Source organism: Dermacentor albipictus, chromosome 2 (genome assembly GCF_038994185.2).
Source record: "Dermacentor albipictus isolate Rhodes 1998 colony chromosome 2, USDA_Dalb.pri_finalv2, whole genome shotgun sequence".
Lineage (NCBI taxonomy): Eukaryota > Metazoa > Arthropoda > Arachnida > Ixodida > Ixodidae > Dermacentor > Dermacentor albipictus.
Window position 1 is genome coordinate 50337937 of NC_091822.1, and position 15012 is coordinate 50352948.

Sequence of the window (15012 nt, forward strand, 5' to 3'; positions counted from 1 at the left end):
GTGGCATAATCGGTTGCTACAGCAATCCATTTGTTTCCTTTGATGGAAATTGGAAACGGACCAAGGAGGTCGAGGCCCACACGGAAGAAGGGCTCTGTAGGTATATCAATGGGTTGAAGCAAACCAGCGGGAGGCATAGCAGGCGTCTTCCGGCGCTGACACAGGTCGCAAGAAGCGACATAACGGCGCACAGAGCGATAAATGCCAGGCCAGAAGAAGCGGCGCCGCAGGTGGTCGTAAGTACGAGTGACGCCCAGATGTCCAGCAGTAGGAGCGTCATGAAGCTGCTGGAGCACGGTGAGTCGAAGGTGCTTGGGGACGACTAGGAGGAGCTCCGGGCCGTCAGGACGAACGCTACGACGGTATAAAGTTCCATCGCGCAAGGTGAACATCCGAAGGGACGGGTCATTGGGCGAGGAGCTTAGGCGGTCCATAAGTGTTCGAAGAACAGGATCCTTGCGCTGCTCGTCGCCAATGTGGAGGAAGCCGGAGAGGGACAGAATACTGATGTCCGAGTCTGCATCGGTATCGTCCGGTTGATCCACGGGATTGCGGGACAGGCAGTCAGCGTCTTTATGCAGGCGTCCTGACTTATATATAATAGAAAATGTATATTCTTGTAGGCGCAATGCCCAACGTGCAAGTCGTCCAGTTGGGTCCTTCAAAGAGGAGAGCCAGCAGAGGGCGTGATGGTCGGTGACAACGCAGAAGCTCCGACCGAAAAGGTACGGGCGAAATTTCGCGACCGCCCATACGAGCGCGAGACATTCTCTCTCAGTAATGGAGTAATTTCGCTCGGGCGTGGAAAGGCGGCGGCTAGCGTAAGCGATGACACGGTCTTGGCCCTGTTGACGCTGAGCGAGGACAGCGCCGATGCCATGACCACTCGCGTCAGTTCGTACTTCAGTGGGCGCAGAAGGGTCAAAGTGGGAGAGAATCGGGGAAGTGGTAAGCCGCTCAATCAGGGTAGAGAAGGCTTTCTCCTGTAGCGGTCCCCAAGAGAAAGAGGCGTCTTTCTTAAGAAGGTCAGTGAGAGGGTGAGCGATGTCCGCAAAATTTTTCACAAATCGCCGAAAATAAGAGCATAAGCCCAGAAAACTACGGACATCGTTCGTTGAACAAGGTACAGGAAAATTTCGCACGGCGTGAACTTTCTGTGGATCAGGTTGGATTCCGGCGGCGTTGACGAGATGACCAAGCATGTTAATTTCACGGCGACCGAAATGGCACTTGGAGGAGTTTAGCTGAAGGCCAGCCCTGCGAAACACGGAGAGTATGGTTGTGAGGCGCCGCAGGTGGCTCTCAAAGTTCGGCGAAAACACAATCACATCGTCGAGGTAACACAGGCATGTAGACCACTTCAAGCCGCGCAAGAGAGAGTCCATCATGCGCTCGAATGTAGCTGGCGCATTGCATAATCCAAAGGGCATGACTTTAAATTGGTACAGACCGTCCGGTGTGACAAAGGCGGTTTTCTCGCGGTCCATCTCATCGACGCTAATCTGCCAATAGCCGGAGCGGAGGTCAATTGATGAAAAGTATTGGGATCCGTGAAGGCAGTCAAGAGCGTCATCAATGCGAGGCAAGGGATAAACATCCTTCTTTGTTATCCGGTTGAGGTGACGGTAGTCAACGCAGAAGCGCCACGAGTTATCTTTTTTCTTTACTAAGACAACCGGTGATGCCCACGGGCTACTGGAGGGTTCAATGATGTCCTTGTCCATCATCCTGTCTACTTCTTTCTGTATGATGGCCCTTTCTGTTGCCGAGACACGATATGGCCGCCTATGAATGGGGCTGGCGTCACCGGTGTTGATGCGATGCGTGACAACAGATGTCTGGCCAAGTGGACGGTCGTCCAAATCAAAGATGTCCCGATAAGATGACAGGAGATGACGAAGAGCTGTTGTTTGCTCGGAAGGAAGGTCGGGGGCGATCATCTTAGAAACATCGTCCGCAGGCGTCGAGTACGAAGGAGTGGATGACAAAGGTCCGTTCGTACTGATGAAGGATTCAGAGGTCAAAAAAGAAATCTGAAATTCTTCCAAAGGAGTGATATGCGCTATGGCGATACCGTGTGGCAAAACATGTGACGAGAACCCAAAATTGAGGATGGGCACGCGAGCGCAGTTTTCGCGGATCCGAATTAAGGTGCTCGGTAGGGCAATATTACGCGACAAAACCACGTCAGTAAGCGGCGACAGGACGTACTCGCCATCAGGTACGGGAGGACAGGGCGTCAGCAGGACATTTGTAGCAGCCTGTGGAGACAGCCTTGCAAATTCAGCAGCACATAAGCGGTGTGGAGCACAAGTGGTTGCGTCGGCAGGAAGCGGCAGGTCCAACTGTACAACACCTGCGGAGCAGTCAATTTGGGCAGAGTGTTTCGAAAGGAAGTCGAGGCCGAGAATTAGGTCGTGTGGGCAGTGTTCAAGGACGATAAATAGAACAACGGTATAATGGCCCCCAATGGTCACACGTGCTGTGCACATTCCAAGGACAGGTGACGTACTCCCATCGGCGACTCGCACGGTGCACGGTACGGCGGGGGTCAGAACCTTTTTGAGCCGGCGGCGGAGAGCAGCGCTCATAACTGAAAGCTGCGCTCCTGTATCAACGAGAGATCTAACAGGAACGCCATCGACTTCAATGTCCAGCAGGTTTCCACATGTAGGCAGGGTCAATAGAGGATTTGTGGGCCGGGTCGGAGTTGCAGCTTCACCTCCGGGAGCTGCACCGCCTAGTTTCCCGAAGCGAAGCGACCGGTTGCAGAAGGGGACGAAGAGCGGTGAACGAGAGGCGAACGGGACCTACGACCTTGCGGAGACGGGGATCGGCTGGATCTTGGTGGAGCACTGTCGGCGTTGATGTTCCTAGTCGGCGTATAGGGCGAGAAAGTGCGATTGTCGGGTACTTGGCTGTAGTGACTCGGAGACGACCACCGAGGAGGCGACGACCAGTGGTTGCGGCAATGACGGGCGATGTGTCCAATACCGGAACAATTAAAACAGATGGGTTTATCATCCGCTGTGCGCCATTCAGCTGGGTTGCGACGGAGTGGTGGAAAGCTTTGCGTCCGGGAGCGAGCGGTCGGAGAAATTTGGTAGGTGTTGGTATGGCGGACTGAGCAGAGAGATGGAATGCCCAAACTTGCTATTTCCTCCCGAACGACCGCTTGTATAAGGGAGATAGCAGGTACGCTTTCCCGACAGTCTGAACGAACGGGAGCCGGGGCCATGGCCTCAAGCTCACGGCGAACGATGCGCGTTATTTCTTCCGGTCCTGCGGGCTGAACGAACCGCGGCGGGTCTTCGCAAGAAGATGTCGCGGCGGTATTGGGCAACCGGTCGAAAGTTTGAGTGACGCGGCGGCCCTTCGCTTGTTCGAAGCGCCGGCACTCCTTAATAATTGCATCCACAGTGGCACAATCCTTACACATCAAGAGATTGAAGGCATCGTCTGCAATACCTTTCAATATATGGCCAATCTTGTCTGCCTCGGTCATGTTGTCATCAGCCTTGCGACAGAGGGCCAGCACATCCTGTATGTACACGACATAGGATTCTGTGGACGTCTGAGCGCGGCACGCAAGTTCTTTTTTAGCTGCCAGCTGACGACCGACAGGTCTGCCGAACAGGTCTCGCATTTTTTCTTTGCAAACATCCCAGCTCGTTAGGTCAGCTTCATGTGTGTCATACCATTGCTTCGCAGTTCCCTTCAGATAAAATATTACGTTTGCAAGCATCATTGTAGGATCCCACCTGTTGTTGTCGCACACTCGCTCGTACATCGTAAGCCAGTCCTCGACGTCGACGTTGTCCGTGCCACAAAATGTTCCCGGGTCCCGTGGGTGAGTGAGGATGACCGTGGGCACGGGCTGCCGAGGCGTTGTCGCTTGTGTCGGTTGATTTGCCATTGTGGCAGCAGGTAGATGACGTCCGCTGCGAAGTTCCGTGGTGGTACCCCGCACCTTCCACCAAAATGTTGCGGGAAGAAAGCAGGCCCACGAGTGTAAAATAACTTATATTTACAAATGATGGATATGGCGTTCAGGCAACCGCCAGACTTCGTCTTTCTCTAGTCCAACTCAACGTCTTCCTTCACTTCACCGTAACAATATTTACGTATGTCTCCTGTGTTTCTTGATTACGCAATGGCTCCATAACTGCTGGTATCTCAACAGAATCAAATACCTTTTCATAAACTATGAAAGCCACATAGAAAGACTGAGTGTACTGAGCAGGTTTTTCAATTAACTCATTGATTACATGGATGTGATTAATTGAAGACTGTTCTTTCCCGAAACCTCTTGGTCGCTTGAAGTGTTGCCCTGATTCTACTGAAAATTATCTTGGTGAATATTATATAAAATACAGCAAGCAAGCTAATGGCCATTCGTTTATTCAACTCTTCAACGTCTCTCTCCGTATTGATACAAATATGCATAGATGCAAACATAAATGGCCATTGCGAAGTACATCAAGTACCCTAAGAATTCTAACGCTGTGACATGGGCAAAGTAATTGCCAAACACAGCATTTATATTGTGCAAACAGACTTCTCTAGCCGAAGGAATAGCATAGAAAACCTATTGTAACTTCTTAATTTGTGCGCGTACAGAGACAACTGCTATATTCGTCCCAAAGAGTGGTTACTGCATCTGCAGCAAGCCTACAAGTGTCGCGGTATTCCAGGTATAATTCATGTTTAGCCAAAGGGTTTGTGTCGCGTTCTTTTGGTTCGTTTGTTAGGAAGACATTGTTGCTCTTTGTTACATTTCTGGAATTTCTGGTAGATCATCCATATTTTGCATCAAGACGCGACAACTTCATGTAATTATAAGAGCTTGGTTAATGCCCGCAATAAATAAGAAGAGCGCTAGGCGGAATACGGCATACGGGGTTTTCCCTGGGCCACAGTACAAAACTACGCATCCCTGCCAGAGGCACCGCTACCGACTTGCACGGCTCATCAGAGGGGCTGGATGGCCGCGCTTAGGCCGGTGGCTAACGTTTATCCGGGTTAGCCTCGCCGTTGCAGCCTGAAAAGAAACCGATTGGGAACTGTGCTTCCCCTTCTTTGTACCAGTCACAGAAGAAGCATGTACTGCAGCTGAGCATTGGGCCAGGGGAAGGGGGGGGGGGGGGTGAGCCACGTGTTGTATACGCCTGTGCGGGAGTGGGGCGGTTCCCGGAGGCTGTTGCGGCGCCACCGGTAAATCGCCCCGCGATATGCGTCGTTTCATACAGAAGAAAATAGTTCCCGAGCCTAAGTAACACGAATGGCATCTTCGCTCAGGAAAGTCGAGAATGCGCATGGTGTCGTCGATCGCAATTATGAAACTAAGGTGCAATCAACAGTGTCTGAAGCGTCTCACATCGCACAAATATGCCGTCCTCGAGTGGTATGATACCCACAGCCATGTAATTGACTGCGGCTTCGGGAGCCGGAATTCTAAGCTTAAGCGCTAGTGCTTCATGCATGTCGGAGGATAACAGATGTGGCTGGTGGACAACATTGATTTAATGCCTCACACCTGGTGCCGCACCAGCAGGGGCTGAAGCTGAGGAGGTAGGACGTGCCGTCAGGAAGGGCGCGACACGAAACGGGAGCTACACAAACGCCGGGTAGCGGATTACGCGTCGAAGCCAAAGGTTTGGCAAGTGGCGTGCCACGAGAAGTGACTGGTGATTGGCGAGGACTCGACGCGGCTGACCAAAGGGCAGCCATTATGGTGGGCGAGGTTGCACGGCTTTCCTGTTTCACAGCAACCACCCTCTTACATGACACTGCCAACTGAGGTAAGACTATAACGAATGACCCGGAGTGCGTCATCAGCTTGCGGCCCAGGAGACAACACACCCCAGACGAGAGCAGGACGAGGCATAGCTGCGGTTTATGGTACCACTCCAGATACGACGTCATGCGACAGAGGCAAATGCCTGCCTCGAGCTTGAGGAGCCAGATGGTCGGGCTTCCCAGTCAGAACTCCGGGAATGGCGGTGGCTCGAGGATGCTGCGTACCATGGTATCATGGGGTGGAAGCGCACTGCTGCCTGCATCCGCCGTGACCAGTGAGGAGACATAAATGTGACACCCATTGTCCAATGGGGTGCCCTGATTAAAGTTAAACAAAATTTTGTCATAAAGGTGCAGTAGCGATTACACTGCTTTGCAACTGGTTCTTTGCTGGTGGCTGAGCTCGGCAAAGTTACTCCGCTAAAAGTGCAAACCCCCCTGAAAAGCCTATTTCTTTCATTGCTCTGATTATTAGAGTATGTTGGACGTAAATATATGTTATCCGGAATTGCTCCACTATCCTCTTTCTTCTGGTATACCTTGGTAATAATTAACAAATATCTCAATTTTCGTATAAGTGAAATTGAGAAGATGAAAGCGCGATGCTTCCTTAGACTTCTCCGTGTAGGCCTCAGCTCAACCTTTTTAAGTGCAAAAGTGCATGTTAGCGCTTGACCACTGTGTTGACACGCTCAGTTGAAGAAATTGGGTGTCTCCAACAGGCGAAATAAGCACCGACAGAAGAGTGCGTACAGGGCTGCTTAGGAGTTCTGTATGGGGTGTCCAGTAATGTTCCACTGTTCATTGCTGGCCATTGCGTAGTTAGAACGGTCATGAGATAATGTTTAACACCGTGGTATCTTAACAAGGTTGCAGTTGGTTGATGGTGGGACCGCACATTTTGACTGTGTCACTTGGTTATACTGGATTTGCGTTTTAATGCCCCAGAACAACACAACGGCTGCTGTAAGCATAGAGTTGAAGGTTTCTGGCTACTTCAGGCCTCCTATGCATAATTAGCACGCACAAAGGCTTACATAGATCGGACGCCTGTCAGAATGTCATTGCTGAAGCCGAGAATGAAACGTCTCTTCCCGTGCTAAGCTGCGTAACGCCGAAAGCGCTCAATGACCACGACATTTCACTCTACATCTGACGAATAAATTAGATGTTTGCGTTAAGATCATTTACGCTTATCTTAGGGGAACGTATCTGTAGATGTAATATGTTATTATATATGAATTTTATACTGCCACGAGACAGTGAATGGGCTGTTACTGTCGGTCGGATGCAGACGACGGCAATGAAGTGACCGGAGGCATGAGCAAACGCCTTGCATCAGTCGCCGCTGCTTGTGGGTGTTGTAACCTTGAATATAATATTCATTTGTGAATACACGTTATCCCCGTAACATCTCTTTGATTGAAGTGTGGGACAAAGCTGACGGCGTACTGGCTCCGAATCAAGCTTGGAACTTCTTAACGGTCGCTGTCCTTGGTTGCTCCGCGATGACCAGGCAAGTGACGACGACGCAGGAGCCACCACCTCCCGTGATTCTGTTATACCCACGAGACCGGGGAACCTTTTCTGGCACGGATGGCTTGGACATCGAAGAATGGATCGGTATGTACGAGCGCGTCAGAGGCCACAATAGGTGGGATCCGTGACTGGTATTATCCAACCTGATTTTTACCTGAAAGGAGCGGCACACGTGTGGCACCAGAGGCACGAAGATCTCATTAGTTAAGATGCTTGCAAGGTGAAACTGCGAAAGTTCATCGTCAGACCATTTGAATGTCAGCAGGCCGCTAAAATGGAGCTGGGATCTCTCGTTTAGACTACGGCTGAATTGCACAATTCGTATATGCAAAAGGTACTGGGCCTTTGTCGAAAAGCTGACACAAAATTACCGAAGCTCACAAGATTTCGCACACATTGAAGAGAAGAGCCAACGACGCGTTTAATCTACTTGTGTTCGGGGACTGTAGCACGGTAGACGCCATAGTTAAGGAATGTCCTCTCTTTTAACAAGCGAAGAACCACCGCATCACTCGCCAGTTCCTTCGGCTGCCTAACACCGCCGCCACATCATCAGGCGAGGACCCACCAATGTCTGCGCAGTCTACAGCATCGGAAGATGTAACTCGGATTGTCCACTGAAAGCTAGAAAAAATAGCTCGTACGGCTGTCCTCCAAGACGTTCAGTCAGCCCACCCGTCCACCTTGTCGCTTATAGGTACAGCAGTTCGCCAGGAGTTCACGAACCTCGATTTCTCATCCACAGTATATTCTTTCCGTGCACGTGAACGTCCTCCTGCAAATGCCACCTACAACAAGGTCTACCCTTCGCACTGATTGGAGGACGGCAGACGACCGACCCACATGTTTCAACTGCTCACGCGTTGGACACATTTTCCGTCACTGCTACAGTAGCTGGTCGTCGCCTTAAACTGGACCACTGAATCTTGATATCATCCTGGTGGCAACATTGGACATTTTTCTCCTCGCTCTCGCTGACATTCTTGCGATGCGACCGCTCCAAACTCCAGGTTTCGCCAATCACAGCTCCCACAAGACCGTCGATCTCTATCATCACGTCAATGCCTGTCCTCCTGTCCTGCACCACCTGGTAACTACACTAAAGAAAACTAAGCCGTGCAGCTCCCGGAGGTGGCGCTTCATCAGTGACCCCGTATAAAAACCTTCTAAGCATTCAAGTGGACGACGTTACCATGACGGCCCTCATAGACACTGGGGCGCAGATTTCAGTAATGAATGCAGCTCTCCGTATCCCCTCCGCAAAGTTATTACACCTGCTATTCAGAGCAGGCGTAGCAGTCACTGATGACTGCACGTGTTCTGTTGGAATGTGCAAAGCCCGAATTCGCATTACTACATGTCAGGCCACTGTTTTGCTTGCTGTGCTTGAGCAGCATCCCCACGACGTCATCATCAGCCTAGATTTTCTCTCGGTGCACTATCGACTGCTCCTCAGGTGTGCAGCCATTCCTTACGGCTCCTCAGGTGAGGAGCCTTTCCGACTATCGGCCATCGTGCCGCCAGTGCCGATTTCGATGAAAATGATATCTGCAGATCTTCCGCTTACGCAAGCAGACAATTTTCATTGGGTCTTGCTGTCCTATTCCGATATCATTGATCTCGAAAATCGCCCTTTAGTCCACATATCAGTGGTCCAGCATATCATACACACTGGCGATGCTAAACTGGTTCACCGGCGCCCTTATCGCGTTTCCGCTGCGGAATGCGCAATAATCCAAAAGGAAGTCGAAAAATGTTGGCGAAGGGTGTCACTGAACCTTTCTCTAGTCCATGGACCATTACTGTAGTGCTGGTCAAGAAGAAGGGCAACACTTGGCGCTTTTGCGTTGAGTATCATCATTTCAACAAGATAACGAAGAAAGAAGTTTATTCCTTGCCCTGTAAGCACTCGACTGTCTTCACGGCGCCCAAGATTTCTCATCTATTGACCATCGCTCATGTTATTGGCAGATTGTTGAAGCCACACTCTCTGCGAAAAAAGTGCATTCGTAAATTCCAATGACCTCTACTATTTTAAAGTCGTGCCTTTCGGTCTGTGCAGTGCGCCGGAAACATTTAAGCGCATGATGGATTCGCTTCTTCGTGGCTTGAAATGGTCAACCTGCTTGTGCTACCTTGACAATGCCATCGTTTTTTATTTGCCAACAGTTGACAGCCATCTTCAACGCCTCTTCGCGATTCTCGAGGTATTCCGCGATGCCGGCCTTCAGCTCAACGCCTCAAAATGCCATTTCGGAAGCAGTGAAATGATCGTACTTGGCGATCTCATCAACCTGGCGTGTGTCCAGCTCGATCCTGTAAAAGTTAGCGCCATGAACAATTTTCCTGTCCATTGTTTGGATGAAGACGTACGAAGCTTCATTGGATTGTGCTCTTATTATCACCGTTTCATGCGTAATTTCGCCGACATAGCGCGTCCCCTTACTGCGCTCCTCAAAAAACGACGTTGCTTTTCTATGGGGATTGCCCCAAGGTGCTGCCTTTTGGGTGCTTGTCGAAGCCCTCACCACTTCTCCTATTTTTGCGCATTTTGGCCCGACTGCGCCGACGGAACTTCGTCCAGATACCAGCGACCATGGAAACGGTGCCATAATCGCGCCGCGTCAGAGTGGACATGACCGCGTTATTGCTTGTGCTAGCCGCCTCCTGTCTGCTCCGAAGAATTACTCAGTCACAGAACGAGACTGTCTTTCGCTTGTCTGGGCTTTCGCCAAATTTTGCCCCTACCTGTTTGGTCGCACCTTTACCGTCCTAACTGATGAGCATTCCCTTTGGTGTCTTCCTTCGCTCAAACACCCTACAATCGCCTTGGTCATTGGGCTCTTCGCCTGCAAGAATACCCGTTTTCGGTAGTACAGAAGTCTGGTCACCTTCATCAAGATGCCCAGTGCCTGTCACAGCATTCCGTTGATTTTCTTGATGTCCCCGAGCAAGCCGCCGACGTGTGCGCCTTGTCTATCTCGGACCTCCTTAATATACAGAACGAACAAAGCCGCGACTCGGCTGTACGTTGTTATCGAAATCTTAGCTCTGCCACACCCGGCCCTTCACTCCGCTTGTTCTGCCTTCAAAACGGCACCTTATGCTGCCACAAATGTTTCTGAAGGCCCTGAACGCCTCCTCGTCGCGCCTGTCCATTTGCACTCAGCAGTCCTCGGCCAGCTTCATGATGAGCCCACTGCTGGTCACCTTTGTGTCACCCGTACTTATGATTGCGTCAGACACCATGTCTTCTGGCCGTGCAACGATACGTCGCATGCTGCGACCAAAGCTAGCGCTGCAAGCGACGAGCTATGCTACCTGCCGGTCTTCTTCATCCTATCGACATTCCCGCTGAGCCGTTCTTTCGTGTTGGGTCCGAAGTTCTTGGTCCCTTTGCAACCTTCGCAACAGGCAACAGGTGGGTCACCATCGCGACCGACTACACGATGCGATCAGCCATTAACAGCGCCATCCCAATCAGCTGTGCTACGGATGTCTTCGACTTCCTTCTTCGTGACATTATCGTTCATCAGGGGCGTAGCCAGGGGGGGAGGGGCTTATGGGGCTCAGCTCCCCCCCCCCGAAATTTTTTTGTGCTGTCATGTGCCGCCGACCAAAACAACTCCCGGCGCCAGAAATCATGCTCGATTTTGTATAGAATGTCCTTAATTCACGCTCGAAAAGACATTTTAGCGCGAACATTGCTAAATCGTGCTGGATTTCGGGGCAACGCCCATGCATCGGGAGTCACATATCGCAACGCAAGGAGCCCCACAGGCACAAAATTTCAAGGGCGTTTTGAAGGCGAGCGGGCTCGTGTCGGCATCTCGCGGAGGCCGCGGAATCTACGGAGCGCTTGGATTTCAATTCTGAAACGTTGTGGGTATAAAGTTCTCATAACATTTTGATGCGAAAGTTCCATTGACATTTGCAAAGTCGTACTATAGATTTTCAATTCCGGAACTTTTTGGGTTTAATGCTGTTGTAAACATTTGACGCCAAAGGTGCATCGACATTTCTAATGTCGTACATCGGGCCATACAACGAAACAAGCCAAATCAACATACTATCAGACAAGTTGACAAAGTACGCAGCGAGGTCCGATGAGACAAAGCGTTGTGGTGGTTGATTTGTGCCCTCAGGTCACAGAAAAGAATATAAATATTTTTTTCCCCTACGTCAAAGCATCCATGTCAAGACACTAAAGCCACCATTGTAACTAAGTTCTTATTTATTTTTCTACCTAGACTTTTATTCGCGAGGATATATTGAGCCTCTTTCACATTTCTTTTTCTTTTTTTTTCTCGCAACCCGCGGGCTGCCGATCCAGCCAGAGCGCATGCGTTTTTCTCCTGCTGCATCGATAACCTCGCGGCCCACTTGGATGCGCGTTTGTTTTTCTCTGGCCGACTGCATTTTCGCTTAGCAGAGTTTTGGACGCTTTCTGGCTAGCAGACGAGAAAAAGAAACAATGCATAGTCGCTCGCCGCCAGCACTGCGGGGACTCGATGGATTGCAACGCGTTTGCTTGAGCGCAACCTCTCCGGAAAATTTTGTCTCGCCGGTGTAGGATACCGAGCAGTACGCGTATGGTTTTCTGTGGACCAAGCGTCACACGTTTTCTTCGATATTCCTTCGGTAGCCACACTAGGGTGCCCAAAGTAGGCATTCGATTGTAGCCAACATGCTTTCCTTTGCGTTATTCTATTTCGCCGCCCCCCGCCCACACAAAAAAGAAGACATTGTTGTGGCGCAGCGAATTTTCACATGGTGAAAGTTCGATTTTGTTACTTCTTTTGCGGAAAGTAATGGGCGACGGCACGCTTCAGTTGTCGGATACTATTTTATTATTGCGATAGCAGCTCTATGAAGAATCCAGGCGCATTCCTGTCGTTGCCCTCATGTTCCGTATAAATAACGGCCAAGGGCGATAACATCGTGACCGCGCGCCGCATGCTCTATGTGCGAGTGAAAGCGTGCGGGGGGGAAGGGAAGGGGTTGAGCCGGCGATGGTGGCTGAGTCTTGTGTGCGCAAGGGAGAAAAGCGGGGAGGAAGCGCGCCGCCTTCCGTCGCACGCGATACATTTTGGGAGTGGAGGGAGGGGGGGGGGGGTGCTGTGATCTGTGAATCTATGGTTGCGCAAACTGTTTATTTGCCTTGTTTGACGCATTATATATAGTGACTTTTTCTTAGGTACGTAGATTTATTGGTGACTTATGCGTATATTTAAATATCTTGTTGCGAGGTTTTGTGCATATGCGCAGTGAACATTGTTTCCAGTGACAATGTTTTGCCCTGTATCAAGCTGTATCTTCACATTTGTATATTCCATTGTATCTTCTCATTTATAATGTGCGAAGGCGAATCAAATGAAAGTGAGACAATCAACCCCGCGCAATAATGGTTCGGTTCATTATTTTCGAGGCATGCGCGTAGCACATACGCATCTCATTTACAAGTGACATGCAGAGGTGAGGTTAAATGTTCTTTAATGCTCTCATACACGGGGTTGAACATGGTTGCGTGACATGATGGACACTTCAAAAGTTGAACAGCGTGGTGTCGTGAGGTTTTTGACAGATGAAGATGTTTCCCAAAAAGAAATTATTCGCCGTATGGCTGCTGTATGCGTTGAACATTGCGTGTCATTGGCCACTGTGAAGCGTTCTAGCAAACTGTTCAAAGAAGCACATGAAAGTTAGAAAGACGATCCATGGTCGGGCCAAAGCCACCGTGCAATCACCCCCAACACAGTTGAAAAGGCCGTGGTTGCTCAGTGGCTATGGTGTTCGGCTGCTGAGCACGAGGTCGGGGGAATAGAATCCCGGTCACGGCGGCTGCATTTCGATGGAGGCGAAATGCGAAAACACCCGTGTACTTTAAGTGCATTTAAGTGCATGTCAAAGAACCCCAGATGAGGGTGACGACTTTTTGTCTGCAATTGTGACCGGGGATGACTCATGGTGCCGCTACTACTAGCCTGAAACACTACGGCAAAGCTTACAGTGGAAACATTTGAATTCACCACTCCCAAGGAAAACAAAAGCCGCCATTTATGGCGGAAAAGCGCTGACTTTTTTTTAGATCGTTAGGGGCCACTATTGATCGAATTTTCTAAACCTGGAGAGACTAAATCGTTTCAGATATTGTGAAAGATCGGATCGGCTGCGTGTCGCAATTAAGAACAAACGACGTGGAAAATTGAGCATTGGGGACATCTTGCTTCACGACATTGCCCGTTCCCACGTCGCTGATGTGGTTAATACAAAACTGGCAAAGTTCAAGTGGGAAATGCTGCAACATCCTTCATGCAGCCCATACCTGTTGCCTTGCGTCTTCCACATTTGGTAAAATTTGAAGAAACTGCTCAAGGGAACCAGATTCATGTCGGAGGATGACGTGTAGTCATTTACAGATTTTCGGGGCAGCAACTCAAGGAGTTTTATGAGACGGGAATTACGCGACTCGTTAGTAGGACAAGTGTCTAAGTACTCATGGTGACTACTTTTAAATAAAGTACCCCATTTGTCATATATTCGCATTGGCTCACTTTGATTTGACTCGCCCTCGTATATGTTGCAGAACTCATGCTGTTTATTTGATGCTCTCTGTTGCGACTATAATATCGGAGCAATTACTCTCAATGCACAACCGGTGACAGCTGCTGCTGCGCAATACATTCTAACAAAGAAAAGCGTTATTGAGATTTTCCCCTGGTCGATGCATATGTACAATAATGTAAACAAGGTTGTGGCATGACATATATATATATATATATATATATATATATATATATATATATATATATATATATATATATATATATATATATATGTGTGTGTGTGTGTGTGTGTGTGTGTGTGTGTCTGTGTGTGTGTGTGTGTGTGTGTGTGTGTGTGTGTTGATCCCTCGACTAATTCTATAAGGAGCAGGCCGAGCTGTAAAGTGAGCCCCCCCCCCCCAACGAAATTTCTGGCTACGCCACTGTCTTTCATCATGGTGCTCCTCGACAGCTCCTGATTCCTCAAGGCCGATACCCATCGGTCATCGAGGATATCCCTTTTTCATGCTCTACCCGCCTCAAGCTCACAACTGCTTGTCACCCAAAAACTAATGGAGCCCCAGAGCACTAGAACCGAACTCTGAGGGATACGCTGTCAATATACGTATCCACCCACCACCGCGATTGCGACGCTACTTTGCCGTATGTTACCTTCGCCTAAAATTCGTCCTGGCACGACATCGCGGGCTACCCCCGTTTTAAGGCGGAAGGCATTAATTGCTCATAGTCAAGGTCATCGGTCGTTAGCAGAAACTGTCACAGCTTTCCGGTCTCCTGATTGGTCTCCTCTGTGTCGTGACGTCACTGTCGCTAGGCACAGGTGTGCGCCTCCTGATTGGCTCGCGTGCGTGACGTCACTGTCGTCAAGGGCGGGTGTCGGGGTGGTTCGGCGCCGCGTGGGATAACTCATCACATCGGCACGCGTGGCGGCCGTGTGTTCGACGGTGCACCCTGACCTCACTGTGATCAGGCGCTTGAGGCGGCCTCCCGATTAGGCGCTGTGTGGCCTGATGTCACTGTCGCGAGGCGCGCGTGGCGACCGTCTGCTTGGTTGTGGTGTGGCTAAGGCGGTGGCGGCAGTTTACTTTGCGGTATCGTGTGGTTTGTG